This window comes from Triticum urartu, chromosome 3A, assembly GCF_056163025.1.
Source record: "Triticum urartu cultivar PI428250 chromosome 3A, HENAU_Tu73, whole genome shotgun sequence".
Taxonomy (NCBI): domain Eukaryota; kingdom Viridiplantae; phylum Streptophyta; class Magnoliopsida; order Poales; family Poaceae; genus Triticum; species Triticum urartu.
The window spans coordinates 184,127,265-184,142,839 of record NC_141875.1 but is presented as its reverse complement, the minus strand read 5'-3'; positions in this window follow the sequence as shown (position 1 = coordinate 184,142,839).

Here is a 15,575-nt window from a genome sequence, read left to right as displayed (position 1 = left end):
CTAGAAAACGAATCAGAAGAGAAGAAAAGAATCGGAACGATTAGAAGAAAACAATGTGAGGAAAAGAGACGCGGGGCAACCTCCGGCGAGGTCTCCGGCGAGGGGCTCCGGCGGCGTGGCGTAGGGCGGCGGCGGCATGGGCAAGGTGCGGCGGCGCGGGTGTGGGGTGGCGCGGCGGCGGTGTAGGGCGCGGGGTGGGGTGCGGTGGAGGGCTTGGGGCTTGATTTGATGGGTTTAGAGGGGGGGTGTTGGGGTATTTATATTGGGGAGGGGAGGAGAAAACTTGGGGTAGGGGGCAAGGAATTAGAATAGGAATAGGAAAGAAGAGAGGAAACGGAGTAGGACTAAAGTCCTACTAAGAATCAAAAAGGGGAGGAGGCGGCTCCTGCCTCTGGCGCCTGGCGCGCGCGATGGCCTGGCGCGGCCGGCTGCCTGCGCTGGGGAGGCGGTGGCTGGTCTGGGCCTTGGCCCGGCTGGCCTGCTGGATTTTTTTTAAACGGTTTCGCGCGCAGAAAAACAGAAAAGAAAACCTAAACGGGCTCCAAAATTTCTAAAGTAAATTTTCCCCGACTCCTAAAAATGAGCCGAACAAAATGAACTTTACTCCGGACCTAGAATGCAATTTTCAAAAACGCGCATTTTTTCCTATCCAAATAAAATGCGAATAAACACCGGAAAACAAAATTTGATTTATCCATTAGATCTTCATTTTTCCTAAATTTTGGGAAAGTCATATTATTCCCTCTCTCATTTTTGATATAGGAAAATAATTGAAGATGAAATATATAAATCAAATGATCCTCTTTTTTCCAATTCGAGAAAACTCTCAAATATGAAAATAACGAAATCTCCAACTCTCTCCGTGGGTCCTTGAGTTGCGTGAAATTTCTAGGATCAACCAAAATGCAAGAAAATATGCTATGCATGATGATCTAGTGTATAACATTCCAAATTGAAAATTTGGGATGTTACAAACCTACCCCCCTTAAGATGAATCTCGCCCTCGAGATTCGGGTTGGCTAGAAAATAGGTGAGGGTGGTCCTTGAGCAAATCTTCTTCTCTCTCCCAGGTGGCTTCATCCTCTGAGTGGTGGTTCCACTGAACTTTGCAAAACTTGATAACCTTGCTGCAGGTAACTCTGCTGGCATAATCGAGAATCTTGACTGGCTTCTCCTCATACGTTAAGTCATCCTTCAACTAAATTGCTTCAAGCGGCACGGTATCTCTTAGCGGTATCTCCGCCATCTCAGCGTGACATTTCTTCAACTGAGAAACATGGAATACATCATGAACTCCTGACAGTCCCTCTGGTAATTCCAACTTATAAGCGACTTCTCCCATACGTTGCAAGATCTTATACGGTCCAACGAAACGCGGTGCTAATTTTCCCTTAACTCCAAAGCGCTTAACTCCTCGAAGTGGGGATACTCGAAGATAAACTCTGTCTCCGGTTTCGTATACTGTCTCCTTGCGTTTAGAATCTGCGTAGCTCTTCTGCCTGGACTGGGCTACCTTGAGCCTATCGCGAATCAACTTAACTTTCCGTTCAGACTCCTTAATCAAATCTGGTCCAAAGAATTGACGGTCTCCAACTTCGTCCCATGACAACGGTGTCCTGCACCTCCTTCCGTATAAAGCTTCGAAAGGTGCCATCTTTAAACTGGTTTGGTAACTGTTGTTATAAGAAAACTCCGCATATGGCAAGTTATCGTCCCAGCTAGATCCATAATCTAGTGCACAAGCTCTCAGCATATCTTCCAAAATCTGATTAACTCTCTCGGTCTGTCCATCTGTCTGCGGATGAAAAGCTGTGCTGAACTCTAGTCTGGTTCCTAAAGTTTCATGCAACTGATTCCAAAACTTTGAGGTAAATTGGGTTCCTCTATCTGATACGATACTCCTAGGAACTCCATGCAAACAAATGATCCTAGTCATGTATATCTTTGCCAACTTAGCACTGGTGTAAGTGGTCTTAACTGGAATGAAATGTGCTATCTTTGTCAAACGATCAACTACTACCCATATCGAGTCATAACCTGCTTTCGTCCTGGGTAGTCCTGTGATAAAATCCATGCCTATCTTATCCCACTTCCACTCGGGTATCGGCAATGGTTGTAGCAATCCTACTGGCTTCTGATGCTCTGCCTTTACTCTCTGACATACGTCACAAACTGCTACATATGCTCCAATATCCTTCTTCATTCCGGTCCACCAGAATGTTTCCTTTAAATCCAAATACATCTTGGTATTCCCTGGGTGAATCGAATACGGTGAATCATGTGCCTCTTGCAAAATTAACTTCCTGATCTCCGGGTCATTGGGCACATAAACACGGTCCTCAAACCATAAGGTATCGTGCTCATCCTCACGAAATCCCTTTGCTTTTCCTTCACTCAATTTCTCTTTTATAGCAGCAATCTCCTTGTCAGATTTCTGAGCTTCTCTGATCTTATCCATCAATGTTGACTGAATCTCCAATGTTGCTACATAGCCTCTCAGAACTATTTCCAAACATAGCTCACGAAGGTTTTCTGCTAACTCCTTGGGTATTTTCCCCGTCATTAGAGTTTTGACATGGCTCTTACGGCTCAATGCGTCAGCTACTACATTAGCTTTTCCGGGATGGTAATGCAATCTCATGTCATAATCCTTGATGAGCTCCAACTATCTCCTTTGTCTGAGGTTCAAATCCTTCTACGTGAAAATGTACTTCAAACTCTTGTGATCCGTGTACACCTCACAATGATTTCCAATGAGGAAATGTCTCCACGTCTTCAATGCATGCACTACGGCTGCTAACTCCAAAACATGCGTGGCATAATTCAACTCATGAGGCTTCAGTTGCCGTGAAGCATACGAAACAACTCTCCCTTCCTGCATAAGCACTGCTCCAAGTCCTCGACGTGAAGCGTCGCAATACACCTCATAATCCTTGGTCTGATCTGGCAAAATCAATACTGGTGAGGTAACCAAGCGTTTCTTCAATTCCTGGAAACTAGCCTCACATTCCTCAGTCCAATTGAACTTAGTATCCTTCTTCAACAATTCAGTCATAGGCTTTGCAATCTTTGAAAAGTTCTCAATGAATCTCTGGTAGTATCCTGCGAGTCCAAGAAAACTCCGGATCTCTCCAACTGTTGTTGGTGCTTCCCATTCGGTTACGGTCTCAACCTTAGTGGGGTCAACTGCTATACCTTCTCCGGATATAACGTGTCCGAGGAATCCAACTTCCTTCAACCAAAACTCACATTTGCTGAATTTGGCATATAATTGATGTTCCCTTAGTTTCTCCAAAACCAAACGCAAATGTTCCTTATGCTCCTCTTCATTCTTTGAATAAACCAGGATGTCATCAATGAACACTACGACGAACTTATCCAAAAACTCCATAAACACTTTGTTCATCAGGTTCATAAAATAGGCAGGTGCATTAGTCAATCCAAATGACATAACGGTATACTCATATAGTCCATATCTCGTGGTGAATGCTATCTTAGGTATGTCCTGCTCCCGAATCTTCAATTGATGGTACCCTGATCACAAATCGATCTTGGAAAACACTTTAGCTCCTTGCAACCGATCAAACAGATCGTTGATCATTGGCAGTGGGTACTTATTCTTGATGGTTACTTCATTCAATCTCCGATAATCTACAACCATCCTTAATGATCCATCCTTCTTTTCCACTAGAAGTACGGGTGATCCCCAAGGCGAAGAACTTGGGCGAATGTAACCTTTATCCAATAACTCCTTAATCTGATTCTTAATTTCCACCAAATCCTTTGCTGGAATCCAGTACGGTCGCTTCGATATTGGGCCTGTACCTGGCAATAACTCAATCAAAAACTCAATGTCTCTATCCGGTGGCATGCCTGGTAATTCCTCAGGAAATACATCAGGAAAATCCTTTACCACTGGTACTTCTTCTTGCACAACTCCTGTTAGGCAGTTTACTTGTGTCCTGTTTGGCACATGCCGGGATACATGCTTGATCCTTCTTCCTTCTGGTGTGGTAAGCAAAATTGTCTTACTGGCACACTCAATATTCCCTTCATACTTTGATAACCAATCCATGCCTAATATCACATCCAATCCTTGAGATTCCAATACTATTAGGTCTGAGGGAAACACATAGTTACCAATCCTTAATGGTAACCGATCACACCATCGTCTAGCCATAAACTCCGCTCCTGGTGAGCTTACTAACATGGGTGATCTAAGGGCTTGGGTTGGCAGGTTATATTTATCCACAAATCCCCTTGATGTGTATGAATGCGATGCACCAGTGTCAAAAAGAACGAGTGCGGTAAATGACTTAACCAGAAACTTACCGATTACTGCATCAGGCTGATCTTCAACCTCCTCCACACTAATGTGGTTCACCTGCCCCCTGTTGAAAGGGTTCGGCTTCTTCCCAGAGCTTCCATTGCCATTTCCATTCTGGCCTTCGGGACATTCATTAGCATAATGTCCGGTCTTGGAACACTTGAAACAGGTGACTTGACTCAGGTCTCTCTTGGTTGGGGTCGATGGGATGGTACGGTTCTGGCCATTGCTTCCTCCATTCCCATTACCATTCTTGTGGCCATTATGGTTGTGCGAACTACCTCCTCCATGGGTATGCTGAAACTGAAATCCCGGTTTAGGGGTAAAACGGTGCTTCTGCTGGGCTCCAGAGTTATTCTTCCCCTGTCCATACTTCCTCTTGCGGTTCTCAATCTGCTGTTGCTTCCCTTCAATCATGATGGCACGATCTACCAACTCCTGGTAGTTGTTGAAACTTGATACCATCAACTGCATGCTTAGCTCATCATTCAATCCTTCCAGAAACTTCTCCTGCTTAGCTGCATCCGTAGCAACGTCATCTAGGGCATAACGTGCTAACTTGCTGAAGTCGTCAACGTACTGGCCAACTGTCCTTCCTCCTTGGCGTAAGTTGCGAAACTCACGCTTCTTTATGGCCATAGCTCCTGCTGAAACATGGGCAGTGCGGAAAGCTTGCTGAAACTGATCCCACGTGACAGTGTCAACTGGGTAAGTGGCTGTGAACTTCTCCCACCATGCTGCCGTGGGTCCGTCAAGCTGGTGAGCGGCAAACTTCACTTTCTCACCATCCGTGCATCCTGCAGTGGTCAACTCCCTTCCTATCTTGTGGAGCCAATCGTCTGCTACTATCGGCTCGGTGCTACTGAAAAACACCAGTGGATTTAGCCTAAGGAAACGAGCTAAGTGGTCAACAGGTGGTGGTGGTGGGTTGTTGTTGTTGTTCTGCTGGTTCTGGACTAACATCTGCATCAATTGATTCTGCTGCTGGATCAACTGAGTGAGCTCCGGTGGAAATCCATTGTCACGTCTCGGAGGCATCTGAGGGTTTAGAAAAGACGAGAATTAAGAATAGAGTGAGGTCTAAAGGGAAAACACTACCCCAATGCACATGAGAAAATGCACACAAAATCACTTCATTCAATCAAACAAGGGCTTACAATCGGTCTAAACTATCGCAAAAGTGCTCGAACTAATGTTTACATAGGGGGGGAAATACTACTACTATCTGGTGGTCATCTAGAAATTTGAACCGGTGGAAGACTCCATGATATCTGCTCTAGCTTCGTCTTCAAAGTCGGGTTCACTTGGATACGAATCAGTGTCGTCGATGATGATGTAGTTGTCCGGACATGCGACGTACTCGTCTTCCTCCGTGGATGCTAACTTCCCCTTGAGTTCTTCAATCTCCTGCTTAAGATCTCCATTGTGCCTTGGTAGAGCTACGGTCTCGTCCATGTAGTCCTTGCGTGTAGACTTCAGTTCTCCTTCTAGCTCGATGATCCTTGCCTTCGCATTCTTCAACTCTATCATATCATTGCACATCTGGTTCTCGTGGCGTCGAATGTGCTGGTTTAACTCCTGGATGAAAGATGCAATGGATCTATCCTTCTTGGTGCTGACTAACTCCCATTGTTCATCTCGGCATCCGCAAATCTAGTAGATAGTGTCCTTGAGGTCTTCTTGGTAAAGTTCTCCAATGCGTCCTATGGTGATATGAGCTGCTATGCTCTTTCCCAGACTCCAGGTTGGTGCATTGAAAACGCTATCTATAGGCTTCGTGATTGGCGCGAATGTTCTTCCCGGAACGTGAGCTTGAATCTTCCAGCGCTCCTCTTCAGGTAGAGTGGCGTTGAAGGTTCCCGTGAAGCTTGGTAATCCAATGTTCAGGTACTTGGTGACTTCCTTCAAGTGCAATCCAAAAGGTGTGCCTTCATCCGGTTGAGCGTACTTAATCTTCGCGTTCGTCATCCTAAAAGAGTAGAAAAGATGAGGAGTTAGAAAATGAGAAGAGAATAGTGATCTATGGCTTTAACTTAGTGGTCGTGTCCTACAGTCAGCGTGTGCTCTGATACCATCTCTGTAGCGACCCGACCCGAATGGATCAAGTCTATTGTGCTCGGGTGTCATCCCTGGATCAGTAATGCTGACACCACACAGTACATCGAAGGATTTATAGCAGAGTGGCAATCACACACTTATTACATCGTTGTCTCAAAGAGAACTTATTACAATAAAAATGGCTTAAGGCCATCTAATGTCGATAACAGCGGAAGACTCGGAAGATAAATGGGTCCATCAACTCCAACGGCATCACTGAGTATAGAACCACGACCTAAAAGCACCTTACTCGTCGTATGAAAAGTCTGCAACATGAAAGTTGCAGCCCGAAAATGGGTCAGCACATGGAATATGCTGGCAATGTAACACATAGAGAGTAATGGAATGAAACAGCTATACTACATGCATATATGGCTGGTGGAAAGCTCTATGGTTACAGTTTTGCGTAAAGCCAGTTTTTTCCCTACTGCAAAGGAATAAATTTATTTAACTATCATGGTAGTTGTTAAACATCGAGAATGGTTGACAGCATTCCGATCCCAATTAAGTGAACAATTAAAACCCAACAACATTAATTAGAAGTAACATGATGAGATTCACATGATATTCAAGTACTAGATACTCAAGTTGTCCATAACCGGGGACACGGCTAATCATGATTAGTTTGTACACTCTGCAGAGGCTTGCGCACTTTTCCCCACAAGACTCGATCGCCTCCGTTTGGTTTCTCGCACTACAGGGTGTTTGAGAAGACGGATGACCGAGACACAGTCTTTCAGAAGCGCTAGCACCTTACATGTGGGGTAGACCGTACCACCTACAACCCCTACAAATGCTAGTCCACCCCGTAAGAGTTCGCACAACTTAGTCAACTATGCCAGAGCCCATAATGGCTTGTGGCTGCACACGGAAGTTTCTAGCATGAAAGATCTTATGATCCCTTTGAGCCTGGGTGGCGGTCCGGAAAAAAACAGGCAAGTCCTGATAGACATCAGGTGCCTCAATCCACCCAGATGTGTGTTTAAGTTGCCACCTTAGATAAACCATTAAAATTATCAACTCACACCTGTCATGGACATCACTCACCCAATCCACGTCTACTAGCATAGCATGGCAATAAGCAAACATAGAAGTAACTCCCAAAGGTTTCATAATAATACAGGTGATAGGTACTACCTCATCTACTTCCCATCCCACAGTTTAATTAGATCCTAATCATGCAATGTGAGAGGATTGATCTAATGCAATAAAACATGGGTTGTAGAAAAGGTATGATCAAAGTGTTACTTGCCTTGCTGATGATCCGCGAGACCTAGGGTTTCGAAGTAACAAGCAGCACAATCCGGGTGATCTATCGCAGACAAACAACAAGCACACAATAAGTACTCATCTAATGCATAGGTAAAACTCGAACAAGAGAACAAACCAGAAAGTTCAACTTAAGAACTCTGGTTGCAAAGAAAGAACGAACCGAACAAAGAAACGGAAAACAAACGGTGGAAGAAAACAACTCGGTTCTAGCAAGTTGAAACTAGGTCAAATTTTACCGGGGCAAAAACTTGTTTAAGTTGATTAGACGGAACGGCGGTTTCGAAACGAAACTCCAGGCGCTTGAATCACCTGATTCTGATAAACGAGCGAGAAGAAAGACTAGAACGAAGATCGGATCTGAGATCACGATCGCGGAATAAATCTGACGAAAAGAAAACGAAGAACGGTTAAACGAACGGGCGTCGTTAACCTAGAAGAATCCGGTGATCACGTTCGTTAGGACGAACGGTCCGGCGAACGGTCCAAAGGCAACTAAATCGGAAAAGAAAACGAATCCGATCTAGGGTTTCGGAGAAGAAAACCGAAATGAAAAACCAATCTAGAAAACGAATCAGAAGAGAAGAAAAGAATCGGAACGATTAGAAGAAAACGATCCGAGGAAAAGAGACGCGGGGCAACCTCCGGCGAGGTCTCCGGCGAGGGGCTCCGGTGGCGTGGCGTAGGGCGGCGGCGGCGTGGGCAAGGTGCGGCGGCGCGGGTGTGGGGTGGCTCGGCGGCGGTGTAAGGGCGCGGGGTGGGGTGCGGTGGAGGGCTTGGGGTTTGATTTGATGGGTTTAGAGGAGGGGGGTGTTGGGGTATTTATATTGGGGAGGGGAGGAGAAAACTTGGGGTAGGGGGCAAGGAATTAGAATAGGAATAGGAAAGAAGAGAGGAAACGGAGTAGGACTAAAGTCCTACTAAGAATCAAAAAGGGGCGGCGGCGGCTCCTGCCTCTGGCGCCTGGCGCGCGCGATGGCCTGGCGTGGCCGGCTGCCTGCGCTGGGGAGGCGGTGGCTGGCCTGGGCCTTGGCCCGGCTGGCCTGCTGGATTTTTTTTAAACGGTTTCGCGCGCAGAAAAACAGAAAAGAAAATCTAAACGGGCTCCAAAATTTCTAAAGTAAATTTTCCCCGACTCCTAAAAATGAGCCGAACAAAATGAACTTTACTCCGGACCTAGAATGCAATTTTCGAAAACGCGCATTTTTCCCTATCCAAATAAAATGCGAATAAACACCGGAAAACAAAATTTGATTTATCCATTAGATCTTCATTTTTCCTAAATTTTGGGAAATTCATATTATTCCCTCTCTCATTTTTGATATAGGAAAATAATTGAAGATGAAATATATAAATCAAATGATCCTCTTTTTTCCAATTCGAGAAAACTCTCAAATATGAAAATAACGAAATCTCCAACTCTCTCCGTGGGTCCTTGAGTTGCGTGAAATTTCTAGGATCAACCAAAATGCAAGAAAATATGCTATGCATGATGATCTAGTGTATAACATTCCAAATTGAAAATTTGGGATGTTACATAAAAGAACAATTCATGCACGCATAGTAAAGGCCAATGCATAGTATAAACAGTTTCTTTCAATTGTATCGTGTTGGAGACATAGAGAGGTGGAGATATAGTTCCTCTCTCATAATAATCTCAAGTAGGAGCAGCAAAACCATGCATATTATATCTATCAAAATCATCATGTGTAACAGTAAAAGGCAACCCATCAATATAATCCTTAATAAGGGCAAACTTCTCTGATATAGTGTAGTTTGGAGAATTCAAAAAGATAATAGGACTATCATGTGTGGGTGCAATACAAACAATTTCATGTTTAACATAAGGAACTATAGCAAGTTCATTTCCATAAGCATAATTCGTATTGGCATCTTGGCCACAAGCATAGCAAGCATCATCAAAATGGGATATTTCAAAAGAATCGACGGGATCATAGCAATTGTCATAATATTCATCCTTCGGTAAGCATGAAGGGGAATTAAACAATGTATGAGTTGAAGAGTTACTCTCATTAGAAGGTGGGCACGGGTGATCAATCCTCTCTTCATCCTTTTGTTCTTCGCTCTCCTCCTCATCTTTTTCATCCAATGAGCTCACAGTGTCATCAATTTCTTCTTCCATAGACTCCTGCAAAATATTAATCTCTTCTTGGGCAGCGGAGTATTCCTCAATATATTGTTTAACATAGGTATTAGAAGCATAATTATCATAGCAATATTTAAGTATAGAAAAATTTTCAGATTTGTGAAAAGTAGCATCATACTTCAATCAAAGAAGCAATTTCATAAGCACCCTCAAAAGCAACAAATTCTTCAATTTGTTGAACATCATAGTAACTATAAACACCTTTAGCATAAGAAGATAAGGTTCCATTATCAATAAACTCACATTGGTAGGGAAGGTGTTTCTTAGGGTTTTCAGAACAACAAGTAAAATCATATAATTCACATAAATTCTAGGCATAGCATTGCAAACGTTGAATTTGACTCCATAATAATTTCCCTTTTTCAGATATACGGTGTCGCACATAACAAGCATGCTCATCTAAAGATTTTCCCTCAACTAAGCTAGTTGGGGTTTCAGCATGAGCACAAAGGGATCAAAGATGATCCAAGTAAAAAGCTTCATCAGTGTGATAGATTTCGAGTGGTTCTTCAACCATTGGTTCAGTAGGTACAACTAATTTTTTTGGTATTTTGCGTTTCCTACCCATAACTAAAGGTAGAAAAAAACTAAGAACAGTAAATAAAAATTACTTAGTGATAAAGCAAACAAGCACACACGGGAATATTCACCCCACGCTGATGCTCCCCGGCAACGGCGCCAGAAAAAGGTCTTGATAACCCACAAGTATAGGGGATCGCAACAGTTTTCCATAAGTAAGAGTGTCGAACCCAACGAGGAGCTAAAGGTAGAACAAATATTCCCTCAAGTTCTATCGACCACCGATACAACTCTACGCACGCTTGATGTTCGCTTTACCTAGAACAAGTATGAAACTAGAAGTACTTTGTAGGTGTTGTTGGATAGGTTTGCAAGGTAATAAAGAGCAAGTAAATAAAAAGTAGGGGCTGTTTAGATAAAGAAACAATAAAGTAAATATAGCGAGTGTGGAAAAGTGGTGGTAGGAGTTGCGGAATTGTCCCTAAGCAATTGACTAATTTACTAGACCGATAGCAAGTATTATGTGGGAGAGGCCACTGCTAGCATGTCATCCCTGACTTGGAATTCTATGCACTTATGATTGGAACTATTAGCAAGCATCCACAACTACTAACGTTCATTAAGGTAAAACCCAACCATAGCATTAAGATATATTGGTCCCCCTTCAATCATGTATGCATCAATTTCTATGCTAGGTTGAAGCTTCTATCACTCTTGCCCTCCAATACATAGTCCTATCAACATACAACTAACCCTATGGTGTGATCCACGCGCGCTCTCATATGATGGGCACCAAAGGACAGCAACATAACCACAAGCAAATTAAATCTACTCAGACATCATAGGATGGCAACACATCATTGGATAATAATATGAAGCATAAAGCACCATGTTCAAGTAGAGGGTATAGCGGGTTGCGAGAGAGTGGACCGCTGTAGATAGAGGGGGGAAGGTGATGGAGATGTTGGTGAAGATGGCGGAGGTGTTGGAGTAGATCGCGGTGATGATGATGATGGCCACGGCAGCGTTCCGGCGCCACCGGAAGAGAAGGGGAGAGGGCGCTCCTTCGTCTTCTTCTTCCTTGGCCTCCTCCCTAGATGGGAGAAGGGTTTCCCCTCTGGTCCTTGGCCTCTATGGCATGGGAGTGGTGAGAGCCCCTCCGAGATTGGATCTGTCTCTCTGTCTCTCTCTGTTTCTGCGTTCGCAGATTCTTCCCTTTCACCGTTTCTTATATTCCCGGAGATCCGTAACTCCGACTGGGCTGAAATTTTAACACGATCTCTATCCAGAAATTAGCTTTCTTGCGGCGAAAGAAGGGCTCCAACCGCCATACGGGGTGGACACGAGGGTCAGGGGCGTGCCCCCCTACCTCATGGGCCCCTCGAGCATTGTTTCGCGTGGATTCTTCTTCCCAAAAATCATATATATATATATATATATTCCAAAAAAAATCTCCATCAGTTTTTATTCCGTTTGGACTCCGTTTGATATGGATATTCTGTGAAACAAAAAATATGCAACAAACAGGAACTGGCACTAGGCACTGCATCAATATGTTATTCCCAAAAATAGTATAAAATGTTGCCAAAAGTATATGAAAATTGTAGAATATTGGCATGGAACAATCAAAAATTATAGATACGACGGAGACGTATCAGTGAGCTCCTCTTCCTTTCCCCTAGCTCACGTGCTCGTTTGGCCGCCGTAGCCGCTGTTACCACCGCGGTCGAGCTCCACCACCGCCTGCCATGTCGCATGCCCCGCTGCAGCTCCTGCTCGTCGCTGCTGAGCACTACAACGTGCTCCTGGAATCTCCAGGAGGCTAACCAGCCACATAGCCGCTCTCATGTGCACTGCAACCTCATGCGCAATCGAGCCCGAGCTCTGGCCGCCCCCTCCGTCGTCGCTGCCGCCTCTGTAGGCCGCCCCGGCTCCTGGCGCTTGCCCGAGAAGATGCGCCGCACCGCGAGTTCGCCGTAGCCGCAAACCATGCGCGAAGCGGTGCTCTGTAGCGTCGTCCGAGCAACTCCGGCGAGTCCCCGCCGTTGCTGTGGTCGCCGGCGTCAACCGCTGACATGGCCAAATTAGTTTAGGCACTAACGACCCCACCCGGTCACTGACAGTGGGCCCCAGGCTCTAAGTTATAGTTAAGATTAGTTTTAACCTTAACTAACCGCGGAGACACTGACTGATGGGTCCCACGCGTCATGTTTGACCCTGGCCGCCCAGTTGACCTGCTGACATCATGCTGATGCAGTGCTGACATCATAAACATTTTCTGGATAATTAATAAATCAGAAATGATTTATGAAATCTAGAAAACTGCCCAAACTTCTAAAAATCATAGAAAATCAACCGTAACTCCAAATGAAAAGATTTATATATGAAAAAAATTCAGAAAAATCCAATCTATCCATCTGTACCTTTTTCATGCATGTTAGAACAACTTATGATTACTGTTTAGGGCAAATCAAATAAATGTCATCTGAACTTTAACATATGGAGTTTGAATTTGAACATAGGGTTCAAACCAACTTCATTTAAATCATTGTTAGCTGCATTATCTCTCTAACCATAGCATATTGCCATGCCACATTCATGCATCATATTATTGCATTGCATTGTTTGTGTTTCTTCTTGGTTGCCGGTATTTGTCCCCTCTCAGTTGACGTGGTTCCACGATGAGATCGATGACACCGATGGAAAACTATACTATCTTCTGAAGTGCCAGGCAAGCAAACCCCCTTGTTCATTCCGATATAACCCCAATCTCTCGCTCATGCTCTCTTTTACTGCATTAGGACTACAACGATTCAACGGTTACATGCTGCGGTAGTTGAACCCCTTTCCTCTGCATGACCTGTCATTGCCATAGTAAATAGATTAAACCCACTATCATGAGTAGGAGTTGTTTGAGCCCTGATGTGCCTACTAATTCATGCTTGTTGTCATGCCTGCTACTTCTTAGAGTTGAGTCGGGTTTGATTCATCGGGGATGAATTGGAATGTGGTGAACATGTCCTACTATTGAGAGGTAAGTGTGTGAACACGATTTGGTAAAGGTAGCGGTGAGAGGCCATGTAGGAGTACATGGTGGGTTGTCTCATTGAAACCGTCCTCAGGAACTGAGTTCTGTGTTTGTGATCCATGAACAGTTACTACCACACATTGGGTTCTGGTAACTCGACCTTTCTCGGCTTATTAATCGCTGACCCTAGGGATGGGCTATGATGCGGTAGAGACACGAGGCACAATGTACCGGGACGCCCGTTTGCTGCCTCGGGAACCCTGCTCTCATCGTTTGGGGCCGTGAGAGAAACCTCGGCCGGATCTCCTTGCGGATGGAACCCGAATAGGCGATAAACCTGGTCTAGAGACTTGTGTGGTTAGTCATGTCATGGCCGACTCCCTCGCCAGGCTTCCGCTTGAAGGTTGCCGAGATACACGACGTGTACATGGTGGTAATTGGTGAGAGCGTGTGTGAAGAAGTACACCCATGTAGGGTTAACATCATCTATTCGAATAGCCGCGTCGGCGGTAAAGGACCTCTAGGTTGCCTATCCAGTTCATAGACAAGTGAAAGTGGATACTCTAAAATGCGCAAGATAAGCGTGAGTGCTATGGATGGCGTTCTCGTAGGGAGACGGAAGCGGATCCATAGTCACTACAAAAAGAATACACTTCCGTGATGATACGTGTTTGTCACAGTAGGTCGCTTTTTTGTCATGCATGTACATCCATGACAAATTTATGACAGAATCAAGATAAATCGCGTGATGATACCTGTGCTGTCGTAGAAGTGTTCCATGACATTACCAAAATTATCATCACGGAAGTGTTCACTTCCATGACGATAAATCGCGTGTCACATAAGTGCTTTCTTCAAGGGTGACCCACACGTGGCATCCACCGTAACGGAACGCCGTTAAGCTATCGGGTCAGGTTTTTGGATCCGATAACCCGTTAACAGCCCTGACTAATGGGGATTTTCCACGTTTAAAATCATCATTGGCTAGAGGAAACACATGTCGGCTCATCGTTGGGACAGATGTCATCCACTCACTGGACAGAAGGCGCCTATGATACGTCGACACGTGGCACGGCCCAACAAGTTTAAATGGGCCGGCCCAACTAAAGGCCCACAAGATTTTGCGGACCATAATAGGTCGGCCCAGCTAAAGGCCCATGAGATTTTGCGGACCATAATGGGCTGGCCCAGCTAAAGGACCACTAGATTTCGCGGGCCATAATGGGCCGGCCCAGGTAAAGGCCCACAAGATTTTTGTGTGCCATAATAGGCCGGTCCAGGTAAAGGCCCACAGTGACTCTAGCCCATAATGAACAGTAATTTTCTTTATACCCGTTAACGGCCCGTGATTTACATGGGCCGATTCCAGCCCGTGTTAGCTTTCGGCCTATTGACGGCCCATACGTTCTTGGGCTCCTTTTCGGCCCTCGATTACTTCCGGCCCATTACTGGCATGTTCCCCTAATGGGCCAAATTCCGCCCATGGCAAGAGTCGGCCCATTACTGGCCTGTTCCATTAATGGGCCAAATTTGGCCCATGGCAAGAGTCGGCCCGTTACTGGCCTGTTACCCTAATGGGCCAAATTCGGCCCATGGCAAGAGTCGGCCCGTTTCTGGCCTGTTAACCCGTTGCGCCGTTTCCAGCCCGCCCTATATTCTGGCCCATTAACGACCCGTTATGCTTGTGACAGAATTAAGCCTTTGTTGTCCTACGGCCTGTTAACGGCCTGTTACCGTGCTGGGCCAATACCAATTACGCCCGATTATGGCCCATGTAGACCCATTTATCCGACGGCCCGAAGCCCACCGATTACATGCCCATTTATCGACGGCCCGTAGGAGACCCATGGATCCTACGGCCCGTATATGGCCCATGGTAGTTGCGGCCACTAGCAAACCAGGGAAAAAGAAGACTAGGAAATAAATAAGGCCGAAACTAACGCTAGGCTATTAAGGCGATTGCACAGATTACCACCCTCGGCATCAAAGATCGCCACCAGTGCAAATATAGGGAACACCCTACACTATACAAAAATGGCTTGCTATTTTCTTCAGGCGGTGGCTGCACGTTAAGAATAAATTTTGTATCGCACCAAAACAAATTACAACTATATAACAAAAGGAAGGTTGGCATAAAACTTAATAGTCTAGCAGATAAATGCACCACC